Raw genomic sequence first — 16,831 nt, forward strand, 5'->3', positions numbered from 1 at the left:
GAGTATGAGCATATTTTTTATTTAATTTTTTTATACATTATTAATGCTCCTACATATAGATGATATTATTTTTAAGTTATAACATGAGTTTAACAACCTGTTAGATTCGAACCTGTTTTGACATTTGGTGCAATATTGAAAAAAAATATGTCCGGATTTACTCGCTTCATCGTCGACTCTTCATGATCGTGAAATCAAAATGACGCGTTAAATCAAATCTTTCCTTAATAATATTTACTCTGGATCTCTTTAACACTATTGTACATATATATGCAACCTTATCACCGGTTTCCGCTTGCCGATTCTAGAATTATTTGATATATAATGTCGTTTCTAAATTTCAGCAAGTAAAGTATTCGAGGGCAAACGACCGCGGATATTTTATGCATATTAAATAAGGTTAAGAAGCAAAGAGTATTTTTTTCAATTACAGCTATACAGTAAGGATGTCTTGCAAGTTCCAGGACACAATCAAGGTCTCAATCAAACCGGTTCAATTCACTTGATTCGTGGCATCTCACATTGCTAAAACGTGTCTAATGACGTCATCACAATTAAAATGGCGCGCGTCGCGGTTTCTTGTTTTTGGCATTTCAATATTACCGAATAATTCTTATACTCAATTAAAAATTATCATTTTTCTATTCTTTTAACATAATTTGTTGTGTTATATTAAAATTATATAAATTTTAAATCATCTGAGCCATTAGTTAGGTTATAAAAAAATCTTAAAATAACTTATTTATTAGATTGTTGCTTCGTTTTTTTTATTTATTTTTTTTAATATCAAGTCAGTTTAAGCAAATTTATGATAATGTATGTATAAGTAGAAATAATATGATTAAAAATATTATTTTCATTGAATAGAAAAAATCTTTTATGAATCTATTTATAGACATATTTACAATAGATTTAGAATATTAATATGAATATTAAATTAACTGGGAGCTTCATTTAATATTATTAAATTTAACTTAATTTTTTAAAGCTTTCAAATTTCTTTTTACTTCGTTTTTATTTATATTTAAAAGCATTGCCCTTGATCTTAAATGCAGTTTAGTAGTGGAGAAACAACTTATGGAATAATTCTAGAACATTTTCATACAAACAAACACGTATTGTTCCAAAGTAAGAGCAGTCCGTGCAGTTAAATAATATATTGTCGTAACTTATTTATATTTAATATATTAATAAGCAAATGTTAGGGAAAAATTATACCTATAAATTGATTTAAAAAATCTTAATAATATAAGTATAACACTGTAAGACTATTTTATATACAATGTTTTATAATGGGGACCTTGCTTCAGTATATGCTTAGTCCACGTGACCTCGTCGCCATACAAGGAGAGTCCGCAGTTTTTCATTCACAAATCTTCGCAATTTACAGTATTAATGTAGCCTGTTGAATGAGGTACGGGAAAATATGCGTATGTAAAGTCACGATGCAAAACTTGGACTAAGGGTACTGAAAATATCACATTGAGAAATATTATGAAACAAGGAAAGTACCAGTTATAAATAACTCTCTGTTATTTTTACATTATGCAAAAACACTTAGACAGTTCTTTTAATTAAAGGTCAAGTTATGATTTAAATTATGTTTTAATTTGAATTAAAGATTTATATAATTTTTAATATATATACAAAGAATATAATTTAATATTTTGAACACACGAAAATGTTCAAATCTACTTCTGAGTTTCGTATGAATAAAGACAACAAGGTTAAGGTATATATAAAACATAACTTACATAACATTTCGATAAAATCGAATACGCCAATATTGAGTTTAAAAAATTCTTTCTTAATAATCAGATGTTAATGGAAAAAAACAAGTAATTATTTACATGTTTAGAACGCATGTTTTGTTCATGAAGACCTATCCTCCGCGCCATAAATCACTGACACATCACACATCGCCAGATAGCCATAGAATGTTCTCGTTTCAACTATTAAAAAACCATATCCGCTTTATAATACATTAAAAACAAACCATGCTATTAATCAAGCCCGTATATTACCTGTTTATTTTTTGTAAGTAATTTTAATTTTCATTTATGTAAGCCAAAGTCCGTTGCTTAAAAATAAAATTTTATTAAAACATTTCCGTTTCTTTTGTTTCTTGTTTTGATATAACTGACATTAATTCCTTAATTATTCTGTTACTTTTAAACAATACTTTCACGACCTACATATTTATTTGACATAAAACAAATTATCTCTATACAAGTCATTCAATAATGATTTAAATTGTTCATAAACTAAACATGGTGTGCTCAGGATCTGTTTGTTAAATACATTTTAGAAGAATAATAATTTTGAATTATATGTATGTTTTATAAAATGGATGTAAATATAGAATATTCCATTTTAATTCTAAAATGGGTACATTAACTTAACTTTACACGAAATATATAATAATACAAAAAAATAATTCACCGAAATCAGGACAAATAAAACAAGCGTCCGTACCAAAAAACCAACATAGAGTTAACAAAGCAGTCAACTTAATAAATATTTGAAGAAAGCAGTCAAATCTTCGAGAAAAATGTGTGAAATAACAGTAAAGGAAGTGAAGCGCTTTTACGTGACAATGCCTTTTTTCCTACACCTAATAAAAAACAATTTATGAGAAATCAAGAAAGTCTTGTCAAACCCCTGAATGAGAATATTATTTTAAAATATACATAATTTTCGCCATGAAGTAAGGACGATATGTTAGGACACTCGTCGATTATTTTTCTTTTAAAATATGTCTTTAACTTAATTCTTTGTTTGTAAACATCCGGTTATTTGTCGTTCCAAAAAAAAAATATTAACATATCTGATATTAAAATTCTTCGTCTCCTGTCACTTATGTTAACATTATTTTTAAATTGCTTCTATAATCACAATTGCTATATTTTTTTATCAGGCAAATCAACGTTGGTCTTTTTTTATTTGTCTATTTGATAACATTTTAACATACAAAATGTTATGCATATTTATTTATTAATTTAATTTATTATGAAATTTTTATTGATGCTACGCGTTTTCAATTCTACTTATAATTCATTCTACTCAGTTCCCTTTGTTTTTAATCTTCGTTTGTCACAATCAATATCAAGATTTAACTAATCGCAATTCTATTATACCACAAGATCTAACGCTTATACGAATTGCGAGTAAGCTTTACTTTCCCAAAAAAATTAAAGTAAGTAAATTTAATTCCTTACACACTATAAAAAATCGTAACAAACAAATGTAAAAAAAAAGCGTTAGTATGGCAACATTATTAATTCTGATACATGCAGTACATAAAATGGCCGCTTAATATGCCCTAAGGCTTCGGTTAGAGACGAGAAATGTTATGTTTAGAAACATTACTCTTGTTTCTGTTTAAACTTAAGTACAACGCAAACGAAACATCGGATAATAAATAATACTTTAAATATTATGAAAACTATTTTAATACTCCAACAATTGTTAAATGCTCACAAATATTCACTAAATGATAATAATGTTCATAAATCGCAAATGCTAGTCTGACTTGTAGAGCAAGGCTCTCTAAATCTAACTGCTCTATCTTCCTAATATAATTACATCAATATTATAGATCTAAACAAGAATTCTCGTATTACCATTACGATCTCGTCGCTCCAGTTATTAAACAAATAACTCATACTCACTCTACTTTACAATATTCTTAAAGACTAAAGTTTTATATATTTTTTAGATTGAAAATAAAATTGCCTTTCTTTGTAGAACATACCTCGTGTATAAACAATGTATTTCAAGCAAGAATCGCGTGATGCGCAATGTAAAGCATATTTTATTTTGTGTGATCAAGCTTAAAGCTTTACGCTTTAATACGTATTTTAATTGTATATTAATATCGTTTTTCTTCTTTTCTTTAACAGGGTAGTTTAATAACTATGTTTAGCAGTTTTAAAGATATAAGTTTAATATTAATGTTACTTGGGTAGGTAGGAACTCTTTGTAAATTGAACGACAAGCGAATTGCTGCAGAGAATTGGCTAAATACATAAGTTTAGAAATATGCACACGTTGATATAAATGTCATACTCATTAAAATTTTTACATATAGTATATACTTGTAATACATATGCCTATGTCACGTAATTCTTATCAATGATGCTACATGACTTAGGCATTGAACATTCTGTTTATCATAAGTTTTATACTATTAAAGAAGACTACCATGGATAGTGCATATTATTTGAGAAAATCTATTTATAACTGAAATTCCTGATTTATGAAGTATCTTACAGCGAATATCACGTGACTGGAAAACATTTATCACTCTGCAGCTCGCGGACGATTGATTAACCCATGAATTGACCGACATCTAGGTAAGCCACTGTATAACGTTTTCTTTGAAGAAGCACACGCCTTCTTCCTTCTTTGAGTAATATTAAATCAGGTTTATTTGACACGTTGATGATACAAATATCATGATTGTATCTATGGAGTAATGGCGAATGGATGGTTTTTTGCTCTTTTACGTAAAAACTACTCGACTGATTTTAATATAACTTTACAGTAATGGGGTTCCAAAATTTAAATAAGTCATGAGTTGTGATCTATCCCAATACATTGTGTAGTTCTCGTGGGATTATTGAATAACAGTTGAATTATATATGAGGTCACGTGACGCCGACGTTAGATGTTGCTCCTGGTGAGTTGCCATATATTTTTTAAATATTTCACTCCGAGTTCCATTCCGAAGTCGAAACGGACGAGGTCGCATGCAAAAACTAGTTTAATTATAAATTGTACTTACGTTGTTTGTCCTGATAAGTTTTAGGATCATGAAATTTGCGGAATAGTCTCCTAAATTGAGACAAGGCAAGAATTTCGGAGAACGCTTAAGCCTTGTTTATAGTCCAGAGAAAACAGAGTCTGTGATTTTCTTAAACTCGGAGGCTTTTACTTTATGTGATGTAATATTTTTTACTCTGTTTTAAAGTGAGAACTCTTACAATAATATTTTTCCTTATACTTTTTTACACCGCAAACACATTACTAGAATTTTTATAATGAAATTTTAAAAACTTATCATATAGCAACTTTGCATATTCTTTGTGTTTATTTTCCATATTTCTATTTGAAGACCTTTTACTTGATATGTGTAGAGTCTGTTTTATTAAGCATACTTGAAGTCTCGTGATTAATATTATTCTAGACTCAGATAGGTAAAATAAAATGCTATACAAAGGCTATATCACATTAATTATTTATCGAAAACAAACTTATTGTCTATTCAATAATGTAGTATTTGAAATAACAAAAGATTTGTTTGGTCCATTATTTGTAGGTCTCCTTATCAGATAAGCTTAACGACTGTTAGCCGTTACGGGATTATTCTTCTATAAAACGAATTTTATATTTTTATGACGTCACTCTTCATACAGCTTACCGTGATTGATGTGGTCCTGTCTATAGAATTTTTCTTATCACATTTCTCCCGGCACAAGAAGGGCAAAGAAAGAAAGAAAGTCAATATAAAATATAAATTTGACCTATATAATTACATAGCCGAAAATATATATATCAAATAATATAATAGTAGTATAAACTCTTTTGTAAAATTTCATAAACAACGCATGGACATCTCAGCCGAGAAGTCAGATTTTACAAGTGGTACGGAATCTATTACAATGACGTGTAGAAAATTTTGATTATTAGATAATATTCAGGTAAAAATTACATGATCGCTCAGTGTTGAATTGAAACGAAGTCAGAATGCCGCTTTCTGGTAATTTTAGACGGGGTAAGGAACTGTCGGAATGTTGATTTTATTACTTGCGAAAGTTTTTATTTTTTTAAGTAAATTTAGTTTCTCCAAAAACATATTTTATGTGAAAATATTTCTTCCAGAAATGTTGCAAGCATTGAAAAATGCGAAAAAGGATAAACAGGGACAGAACACGGCTGAAGAGACAACATTACAAGAGGCCAATGATAGCGCTGTGAACCCTACGAGCCCTGCGACGACGGTTAATGCCAATGATCCTTTTAATAAGAACAAAGAAATCGGCAAAAGAAGGAATTCATCACCGTGAAAAACTACAAATGTACAAGTTCACGAATCTTAAAATATATTTATTACTGTATGCTTTCAAACGTACACTCATGTAACGTTTGATGGCTGATAAAAAATGGTTTGAGATTTCATGAACGGTGACTATATCGTATTTATTATAATCGATAACAAATTTAAAGCTTTTTTATATTTATTGCACACTTAAATAATAAAAATACATAAACTACATAGTATTCAGCAGTGTTCATCTACTGCTGACGAGATTCAGCGGTCTATTAGAGTGATGTGATATGAAAAGGGATCTAACTCTTGTTGCGTATGAAAGACCAAATTCATATTTCACATATTACAGAAGAAAGATATTATAAGGCGAGTGTGAATATGAGAAAGGCAATTAATGGAATACGTTATATTGTATTACATAACGGCTAAATATATTAATGTACCAAACGTTGGAACACGGCACATTGGAAGTAGATAGTATATCAGCATCTACCTGTCGACTTTTATGATAAATAACTCGGAAATGGCGAGATATTCCCTTTCTTAATTAAAGCATGACTCGGCTTCTTGAGCCCTTTACAAGACCAGACATCGTTTGAATTAATAGACTGGAACTTTGTGCTCATTTTCTCTGTATTATATTTCAAGGGGACAAATAGGAGAAAAATTGTAAAGTAATAGGTATTTGTGAAATGATACTCATTCCATATTGTTCTTAACATTTTTCTTTAAAAAGGAAAATATCGTGGCTTTTATTTGTATCAACTCTTCGTTCGCTGTATTAAATGTGCCGACGATTCGTTCTTTTCATTCCGTGACAGTCTGCTAATGGCACTATTGTGTCCGGGGCGCTCACCCCCGGGTCTAACATTATCTAGAACTCGTTTTTGGAAAAAAAAACAAATCTATTTTGTTTTATAAAATGGATAATATAAATTTAATATATGTAAAGAGATTTTAATAAGTTGATAAGTAGTTTATAAAGGATGCACCTGAAATAAGTTATTTTTGACTGCAAATTTATTACGTGTGCTTGCATATTTTTTTTGAATTTAAAGTAATTTAGTGATCTACATTTATTGTACAATTAATAATTCAAAGGATCGATCCAATCACATTGAATTATCAACATATTTCCAAATATTATTATATGTTATTTCCAAGTAAAAAAATAACATATTATTTACGTATACAACTATGTAAAAACAATTTCCAGTCAATCGTAGCCAGTGACGATATCGATGGTCTTGTAAACAAAATCGTAAAGCATTGAGTATGGGTCTATACCTAAAGCTCTATAGCTTTATAGAATTCTTACAAAACAACGATGAAGACAATAAAGGATGCATACATTGATATACTTAAGGAAAAAATCAACATGTCTTAATGTTTAATGCATATTCTGCTGTGACTTGATTTATATTAGAATGATATCATGCGATGAGTGAATTTGAAAAAATATACATTACTTGTTTTTTTCCTCGCTGTCCATTTTCGCAAGAATTTTTTTTTTGATATATTATTTTGACTTAAAAGAAATGATATTTTACATCAAAAGTTTCAAAAAATTATAGTTTACAAAAGTGTGGGAGTAAATCCTAACATATAAAATTTTATAAAGGTGTTTAAACACAGAAAAGTCTAAAAAACTGAGAGAAATCTACTTTTAATTAACTTCCAAATTAATGTTTAATAAAATCCTTGTCTGTTTTTTTAAAAGTCAATATATTTCTTATAATATTGTTTCTTTATTTAAATATTTGTATAAATACAATCAAAGATTCAACGGAACAAAGCAAATCAATACTGAACTACCATTGATGAAGTCTTACAAGTATTTTTTTATTTCCTGTATATTTTCTGAAGAAATTATTCTTCATATAAAACAACTTACAGGCCGTCTTATTTAAATTAATTTGACTTATATCGATGTGGTAACTGCTTGGAGAACTTTAATGGACTTTCCTGCATACTATATTTTTGCAGTGCATTCTATGCAAATCATTTGAAATACTATGAAATAATACTTAGAAATAAAAAAAAACTCTCTCTGTACACAGTATCTGATGTCGTTCATCAATATCAAATATTTACAGCGCCAATGCAACTTTTCCCATCATAAGCTTTACGTGCAAACGTAATTTAAAATTTACTTTACGAATCCAAACTCGCGTGTTCCATTTTTTGGAAATAATTTGGTAAAATAAAATTGATTCAATCCATTTCTATGATAACAGAACATAAAAAACTCTACACACTTTAAAAGCGTTGACCTTCTTATGAGATTTACCAACACTTTTTGTTTGGCAGATCACTTATGTTCTTACGAGTGTAGAGATAAAGGTACTTAGAACGCTATGCAATTACGCTATTACGACTATTACGCTCATTTATATGAACAGAACATACCCAAAAACTTGGCTTATGCATGAAAATACGTGCAATTTATATTTATCTTAAAAAATTTAATTTTGTATTTTGCTTAACTTTTCGATCTATTATTAAGAATGTATTAAATATGCTTAATGGAATCTTCGTTACAACCACCAACTAGAACGTCAGCTAACAAAGCTAAGTGTAACATTAATTATGCCTTGTTTTACCGTGACCAAAGAACATTTAGCTCGGCTAAAAAAATGCTAAAATATTATTTGAAACTTTTCGCTCAGGCCAGACTTTATACAAATATTTTTTTTTTTTTTTGTGGATGAACTAGAATTTTTAAAACATATCAATATTTTAAAGAATGAATAAAAAAAAATCAAGTTACAAATAAAAGGGAAGGAAAGGAAGATAGCAGAAGAGGAAGAAGAAACAAAACGAGGCAAATGATGTAAAAAAAATTATGTGAATACAAAAATTTTACATCACATATGATACGGTCCGTAAAATTGAAACGTTGTAAGCTTAAAACTCAGAAGAGACCGAAGAGACCGCGTCGCGATTTAAATATTTTCATACTGATCACAATCAGAAGACTGTTAGTAAATTACTGCTACAACTACTCAATAGTCACTCCCATAATCAACACTTAGAAAAGGGTTGTCATAACGATGAGTTTGTTACGACTGACAGAAGGTATCTGTGTTTCGTTTAGAATAAAAGGCTGTATCATTAAACTGAAGCCAGTTGAAGTAGTTATTAATGTTATGATACGGGCATGAAAGACTTCCATATCATATTGTACACATTGAAACGAAAAGACATGCAATTATCATAGTAAAAGGGATGTTTCTTCAAAAGTTAATACATTAAGTAGGTTACCTAGTTCTTGGCCAGTTCATGGGTTAATCAATCCACGAGCTGCAGAAAGCTTAATGTCTTCCAGTCACGTGATATTCGCTGTAAGATATTTCATACAATGAATAAGGATCACCAGTGGTTTTGTTGCTTCACATCCTCTCTGTAATAAAATAAAACGATAAAAATACAATGTATAGTTTATACATCTCATATTTAAAATAACAGTTATTCAAAGACCGATAAAGATCTCAAACGCATTAGCATTCTTCCGATCGCTAACTGATGAGAGCGTTCTGCTCAAAAACTGAGGGGAGAAACTCGTACTTCACACCTTAAAAATAAACAAAACACTTAGGTCTTATACCTCAAAATTATAACGGTGACAAGACAGTAGTTACCTCAAATATATTATAACAAAAACTATATAAAAAAAATATTAAAAGCATATTAGATATGCATACGCATCTTATTCGAAAAACATTTTCATTAAAAAACATTACAGTAACACAGATGTTATCATAAATATAGATAAAATAGGATTAGGTAAATAAAAATATTCAAATCTAAATTGCTCGGTTTCCACGACGAGGTATACCCAAAGGACGACCTTTTTCTTTATTATGTACATCAAACCCAAGAGACAAGCTGTTATACATTTTTTTCAAATAAAAACTGCTTTTAATCAAACCACATTAAAAATCCACACAAGTTTTAAAACCTTGGTCTACATTTTCGAACGGAATTTAACAAATGTTTATCGACACGAATATATAATAATGTTCTTAGTACTTTCATGAGTTTTTGTAATAAAAAAAATATGAATTTAAGGAAATTATAATAACCATAATCTAATAAACAATTTTTTAATTCCCAATTCATGTTTAACTTTGTAACTGTTGGCATTTAGAAGAAGCTACGTAAATCCCCGCAAAGGGAACTGTTACTTCACTGAAGCTGAACAGGTTTTTATATTTACCTTGACTATATATATACTACATAATAATGTTATCGGCATTAATAGCGATCTAAAACTTTTATCGTCTGGTAATAACTGATTTCAAGACAAGGCTCTCAATAGTAACTCATTAACAACACGTTTTATAGTAGAGTTATGTTATATAAAATAATATTGTGGAATATTTATTAAAATTACAATAAACAGGCAGTCGTCTTTAAGCATGGATAGATACTACGATATTATGATCTTTGATTAAACTAGTATTTGCAACATTGGTGAGGAATCAACTTCAAACTAATTTTAGCGTCTTATTTAACAGTTGGTCATAGATAAATTTTCGCTAACTAAACGCTTAAGATGTTGAGTGATAGTGCAGACGTGGTTTAAGCGTGTATAAAACTTAATAAATGTTAATTTATTTGACTACTGTCCAAAATCATGTAAAAATAAATGCCACAAGAATGTTCAATCAAATCACATTAACATTATAATTAATTCAAATAATATTCTAATAGCAATCAAAACGATTATTAACATTAAAACGTGATGTTTATTGTAAGTTACGTATATCTCTTAAATAACCATTTACTTTCTTAGATAAGATGCCTAATTTATTTATTTTATAAAGAATTAGCTTTCAAATAATTATAAGGTTTCAGTAAAATTTTATATTTTCAATTTTAATTCAATTGTAATCTTGTTTCGCTTTTTTTATATAGTGCATATAAAAAATATATGTCCCCTAAAAATATAGACGTATAAAAGACTAATAAAATTATATAAAAAAAAAATTATAAAAATGCCAACAGTCTTAAAGAAGTTATTCTGTATATTATGATTGTGCCTTTAAATCGTGGGACATTTAAGTTTTTCATTTTAAAGAATACCTTTGAGAAATATTATTTAAGAAGGTCTATGAATCCTTAGTGACTGAAAAATGTGTAAAGTTTTTTCTTCTCATTCTCGTAACTAAGTTTTTGACGAGCAATTCAAAAGTTAGTTATAATTTAGAAATATTAGTTAGAAATAATAATAAAATTATATATTTGTAAATGGGGTACAGCGATAACATAAAATAAATCGATTAACGTTAAATACAAATTTTGTTTTGCATCGTGTTAAATAGATTTTGTTGTTTTGTTTATGACGAGAATTTAAGTGGTTCTGTATAATCAGAGTCTCGAAAACTCGACCACATACATGAAGACAATGATGAATTATATTCAAAGAGTAAACAAATTATTTGAATTCAACACAGAATAATGCTTTCGCCTAATTTAATCTCAATATTTGATATAGTTATTACACGTTATTGTTTATATTTTTCTCAAAGAAATTAATCAATAATGATATATTGTCAAAAAGAATAGCCATACTCTTTTAACATTATATACACTTATCGTTCAGTTCGGCTTAACCCAAATGTATAATGTGGATCACGAAAAGTAAATGAAATGAAAAACTATTATTGTACCCTAAGTAACATAGGAAATAAACGCCTCGGATTGTTTCGTGCGATATGAAAGTTACGTAAAATACGGACACGCTAAATTCTGTTCGCTTATTATATTTAAAAATATCTAAATAAACGTCAATTACAGTTTTACGTTATAATAAAGTTCAATACAGTTCAAAGTTCATGTAAATAATGACTAAAGTTTCTATCACTAATAGAAATGCCGTCTTTTTAGTCGTAAAATACGCGAACGATGTCAACGGAGCCATTTGTTTCTGGTGAAGATTAAAGTTACTTTGACAGTTTTATTTCAAATATTTGAAATGATGACAAAGAAATTTGGACTTAAAACTTTTCCGAGTTTTTATGTTCCTATTGATTTGCAATTTTCCTGCAAAATGCTTTCAAATCATTTCGTCTTCATATATTACAGATAAATGCGATTCTTTAGGTGTGAGTAGAGTTTAAAGAAGATTGAAACCACATTTACGAAGTGACTTTTGGGTCGTTTGAGTCAGATATCAGAAATCTTAAGCACCAGGTGATCACACGTTATGCTGCATTTATCCTAATATGATGTTCGTGATAAATATTAAGTTTTTCATAAAATTACATCAGAGAATACATTAACATTAACTAGGTCACGAAAAATTTATCATCCACTTAATTTTAAGGAAGCTCACAACTAATACAGCAAATTTAATCTGTGATATACTCATTCTATTATTATATAAATTTTGTTTATTTTATGTTTAACAAGAAAACGGGAGAATTAATTAACGTATTTTGTTCATGACTGGGCGGCGCTAAAACTATATAAACATGACGATTTTAAACTGTAATTTAAATGACTAGAGCATTAATGAGCTAAATGTCCCATAGGTTTTAATTACAATTCTATCGTTGCCATATGCGACGTCGCATGCGATTACAGCAATTAAGTCGCACCCTCGTTAATGACAAACAACACACCCATCACTATTGCTAGTTTGTTCTGATTGAGTTCAAATACATTCAGATTACATACATATGAATTAAACAGTCTACACATATATAGATCGTAAACGAAAAGGTTTGAAGAACAGTTTATTAAAGCAGTTTAAAAAGACTAAAAAACCACGCTTTCATGACTAAACCGAACCAAAAAGAAGAATATATATTTTTTTATAATTCAAATTATGGATAAGAGTGTTAAATGAAAGAAATTAGATCAATGTAAAAAAGCGTGGGGTTGCATGTGTACGTGGATATGTGTTCTCTCGCTATCAGCTCACACTTGCCTCATATAACTTGATACTGGTGGGAGCAGCATTAAGAAATATCAATATAAGAACCCCACGCTTTTTTACATTAAAATAATTTCGTTTATTTATCACTCTTATCCATAAATTGAATTTAAAAAAAATATATATTTTCTTCTTTTTAGTTCGGCTAACTGCAGAAGCGTGGTTTGAATTTTTTTTTCTTACTAAAATTGTAAAATCAAATATATTTTATCACATCGGTTTGTATCTGATATTTTTATACCGCATCCTACAGTCCTTTATAATTTGATCATTTCATAATGATGATGGTGGCAATTATTTGTATAAGATCGTTGCTTAAATCGATATTGGGACTTATCCCAGCATTAACAGCTTTTCCACAATAATATTAGTCTAATACGATCGCTGTACAAGTTAATTATAGATTCCTGCATTGCCTTTTCTGCATTCTATATTATTATCAGAGTCACTAGAATATAGCGAAAAACTCTCAACTATTGTCTTGAGCCCAGTGCTCGAATCAGAGAAGTACACTTGCGGAAGACCACTCTCTTGGACTATCTCTCTCGCTCTCACGTAAAGGACACGGGAAAATATCTTTTAATCCTGAAGATCCTAATTAGGATAGTTGAATAAAATTATTGTATTGTCGTCGGCCCTCGATAAGTCTACCAAGTTTAAATGAAATCTCACCGTACAAAGCGGGTCAAAATCGTGTCCAAAGAGGTCGGTTACAAACTAACAAACATAAAGATGAAGCTAACAAAGCGTGGTAAAAACAAAGCATTTAATCGACAGTTACTCCTGTAATATTCATTTAAATTACAAATATTTGGTGTCAGCAACCAGGAGAATATCATAACTAATTCATGATTGAAATATTAGGGATATTTATATCTGTATTAAAAAAAATAAACGTAAATACGAACATATATGGGAAGTTGTCAAACATTTAAAGCGAATATTACAAGCTATGGATCTAAATATTTTGAAAATAAACCACAACACCAATAACAACTCATAAAACTACTAAGCTTACGATCGTGACTGACATCGTTTAGTTCTCAAGATAATATTAAATCAATTCAACGTCTAAAAATACTCGAGCAGTTACAGTTCGTAATCAAATAGGAAGCAGATGTTACACCTAGTACTTGTACGCACTTGTTCAGAGTACCAATATTGTAAACATCCATCGATATAGCAGCAATGACTGATGAATCAAACTCAGTCAGCGCCAACGACCTGACATTTAGTGTATACAGCATGTTTAATGTCCATTAAAACAGTGATTTTCATGCCTTTCTGTTATATTGCTTTCAGTCGCATCATGGAATAACGAATGTCGAAATCGAAACTCACTCACAATCACAGCGTGTCATTTTAAATTATACGAATAAAAACATCATACAGATCTTATAAGGAAGCACAATTTTGGCTCTAGGGTATTAAATAAATATAATGCACTTAGTTTAAATGCTATTTAGGAAATGTTACATTTTGTTACAATTCAAAGATGACACCGATTAGGGGAATATGCATCCAAGACATGAACATGTTCACTTTTAACAATAAATAGTTCATAAATATAGAATATTTCTTCAAACCATTAGAGACGTTTTATTGTCTCCGTTGAGAAGTAAAGAGAATTTCAGCTCTTGTTATTTGGCACGCATTTAATATGACTACCGCATCTCCGCTACTAATTAACGAGACAGGTGATATTTTTAAACGACTTTCAGTTATTGTATTACAAGTATCTCAGCTGAATGACGAAGCGAACAGAAATATACTGCATTATTATAGGGAAATCTTTCACTGAATATTGAAATAATTCCCAGAAAATGCCAATATCCCGAGACAGATAACTGAATGTTGGAAACATGTTTAGTGAATCAGAAATATTATATTTTATTTGTGTATTATTTTAAATTAATAATCCTGAAAATTACTTTATGAAATTCCATATTAACAGCGCGAATTTAAAAATGCTAAGTGCACTATAGAGTAGACTAAGTAGGATCTTAATATTAAATTTTATAGCAGCCATTAGATTACTCCTTCACACGCTTTAAAAAGAAAATAGAAGCGATGAGACTATTTTTGAAACGTCAGAACATTGCTATTAAGATGAAAATTCTTATCTTATCCTTACATAGTAATAAACCGGTTATGTTTATACTATCATATTAAGTCATAGTGTCGCTCTAACTGAGTTATTCCATCAATAAATTTCAGAAATAGCTTCTAGTCTAAGAAGGAAGAACATATACTATGAATTTTCAAAACAAAGATTAATTTTTACATTTTAAATATATTAACGTGAAGGAAAAGTAATGCTGATTAATTTATTTATGGTCCTGACATTAACTCATATAAAATACGTACATTGAATATTTCGTTTACTAAACAAAATATTCCTGTATTTTTTATTTAAATAACTAATTAATAAACGTTTTCAATAAAAGTTATTTCGTAATTTTAGTACGTGACTTTATGTTCCCGTGAAAATCAAGAAATATTGCGAATACCAGTCGAGATATTACTCTTGAGTGTTTAAAAATAGAGTGTTAAGTTCTTTGTAAAATGATAAGATTTTTGGACATCATTTTTTTTCTTCCGTTAAACGAATCAGTTATTAAAAATATTTTTAATGACGATTACCCGAATATATAAATTTAATTTGATATAAATTTAATCTTTCTGTTCCTTTTAAAATTACGATAAGGTCGTTTAAATGTTATTCTAATATTATCGCTAGCTCGATAGAGATGTGTTTCCTTTCGCACGAAACACCCACATCATGAAAATAAATGCCATATGTTGCATCGTTAAATGTGAGAATAATACGACAATACTCCGTTTTATTTAGGGGCGTATGAAAAACTGTTTACTTATACATTTTTATGTCACTCCTTCAATGAGAGTCGCTTCCCCTCTTCATCTGTTACGTATTTTTGTAAACATTTCATTTTGTGTTTATATTGAAGTGCACTAAACGTCTTTGATGTTTCCACACCTGCCTTTTACAGCTGTTTGTAACGTGAGTAAACATTTAAAAAATACAGTCAATACTAAGATATTTAAAAAATAAATGGAACTTATCGAAGGATGAAAGTTTTTAGTAAAAGGATATAATACGTCAGTGTTGCCATATTTTTTTATATGTCAAGATATCGACGTTAATGTAGATTTTAATAATATATTAAAAAATAAACAATTATATTGATTTGGATGTATTTGTTTTCTCTACGACAACTAGAAGGGCAGAAATTATGTTTTTTATATTAAATAAAGACTGATTAGCTAAATGTTATTTTTATGAACTCGTAAAAAAATTATGTATAAGTTTATTTTTATTGGATTGGGCCATCTTTAAGATAAGTACATTAAACTCTCCTCTGTATTGAGTTTTAAGAAGATATATTTCTCAACGGTAGAGGTAACGCACATGAGAATAATTTTCAGCGTTAAATTATTTCTGCTTTACTTCAATAAAGTTTAGAAATTCTAAGCGTAATGTCAATCCCACTGATAATATATATGGGAGAGTTTGTATGAATGTTTGTATGTTTGTCACTCATTCACGTAAATACTGCTGAATAGATTTGAATGAAACTTTTAGAGTAATGTAGGTCAGACATCAAAATAGGATATAGGTTATAATTGTTCGCGGAATTCCATGCACTTCCTGTGAAAACATGCACGAGAATTATATTTCGTTTGCTGTCGCGTGACAGACTATAGTTGTCACGTGACAGACTATAGTTGTCACTTCCAGTTGATTACTGTTTTACCCACTTTATAAATTCCTCTCTGACACCAATTCTGAAGTTCATGCGGACGGAGACTTTGTA

At 29.2% G+C, this 16,831-nt stretch overlaps 2 long non-coding RNA genes across 2 annotated transcripts; one reads left to right on the forward strand and one right to left on the reverse strand.

The window, feature by feature from the left end:
• Positions 1–5,219: 5,219 nt before the first annotated feature.
• Positions 5,220–10,820, reverse strand: LOC133319257 (uncharacterized). The gene is made up of 2 exons (XR_009752938.1): positions 9,317–10,820; positions 5,220–5,438 (listed from the first exon to the last, which is right to left on the reverse strand). It is a non-coding gene; the product is annotated as an uncharacterized LOC133319257 (long non-coding RNA).
• LOC116766433 (uncharacterized) lies at positions 5,618–6,227 on the forward strand. Its single transcript, XR_004353242.2, has 2 exons — positions 5,618–5,776; positions 5,884–6,227. It is a non-coding gene; the product is annotated as an uncharacterized LOC116766433 (long non-coding RNA).
• Positions 10,821–16,831: the final 6,011 nt, after the last annotated feature.

The sequence above is a fragment of the Danaus plexippus genome, chromosome 15 (assembly GCF_018135715.1).
Source record: "Danaus plexippus chromosome 15, MEX_DaPlex, whole genome shotgun sequence".
NCBI classification, from domain to species: Eukaryota; Metazoa; Arthropoda; class Insecta; order Lepidoptera; family Nymphalidae; genus Danaus; species Danaus plexippus.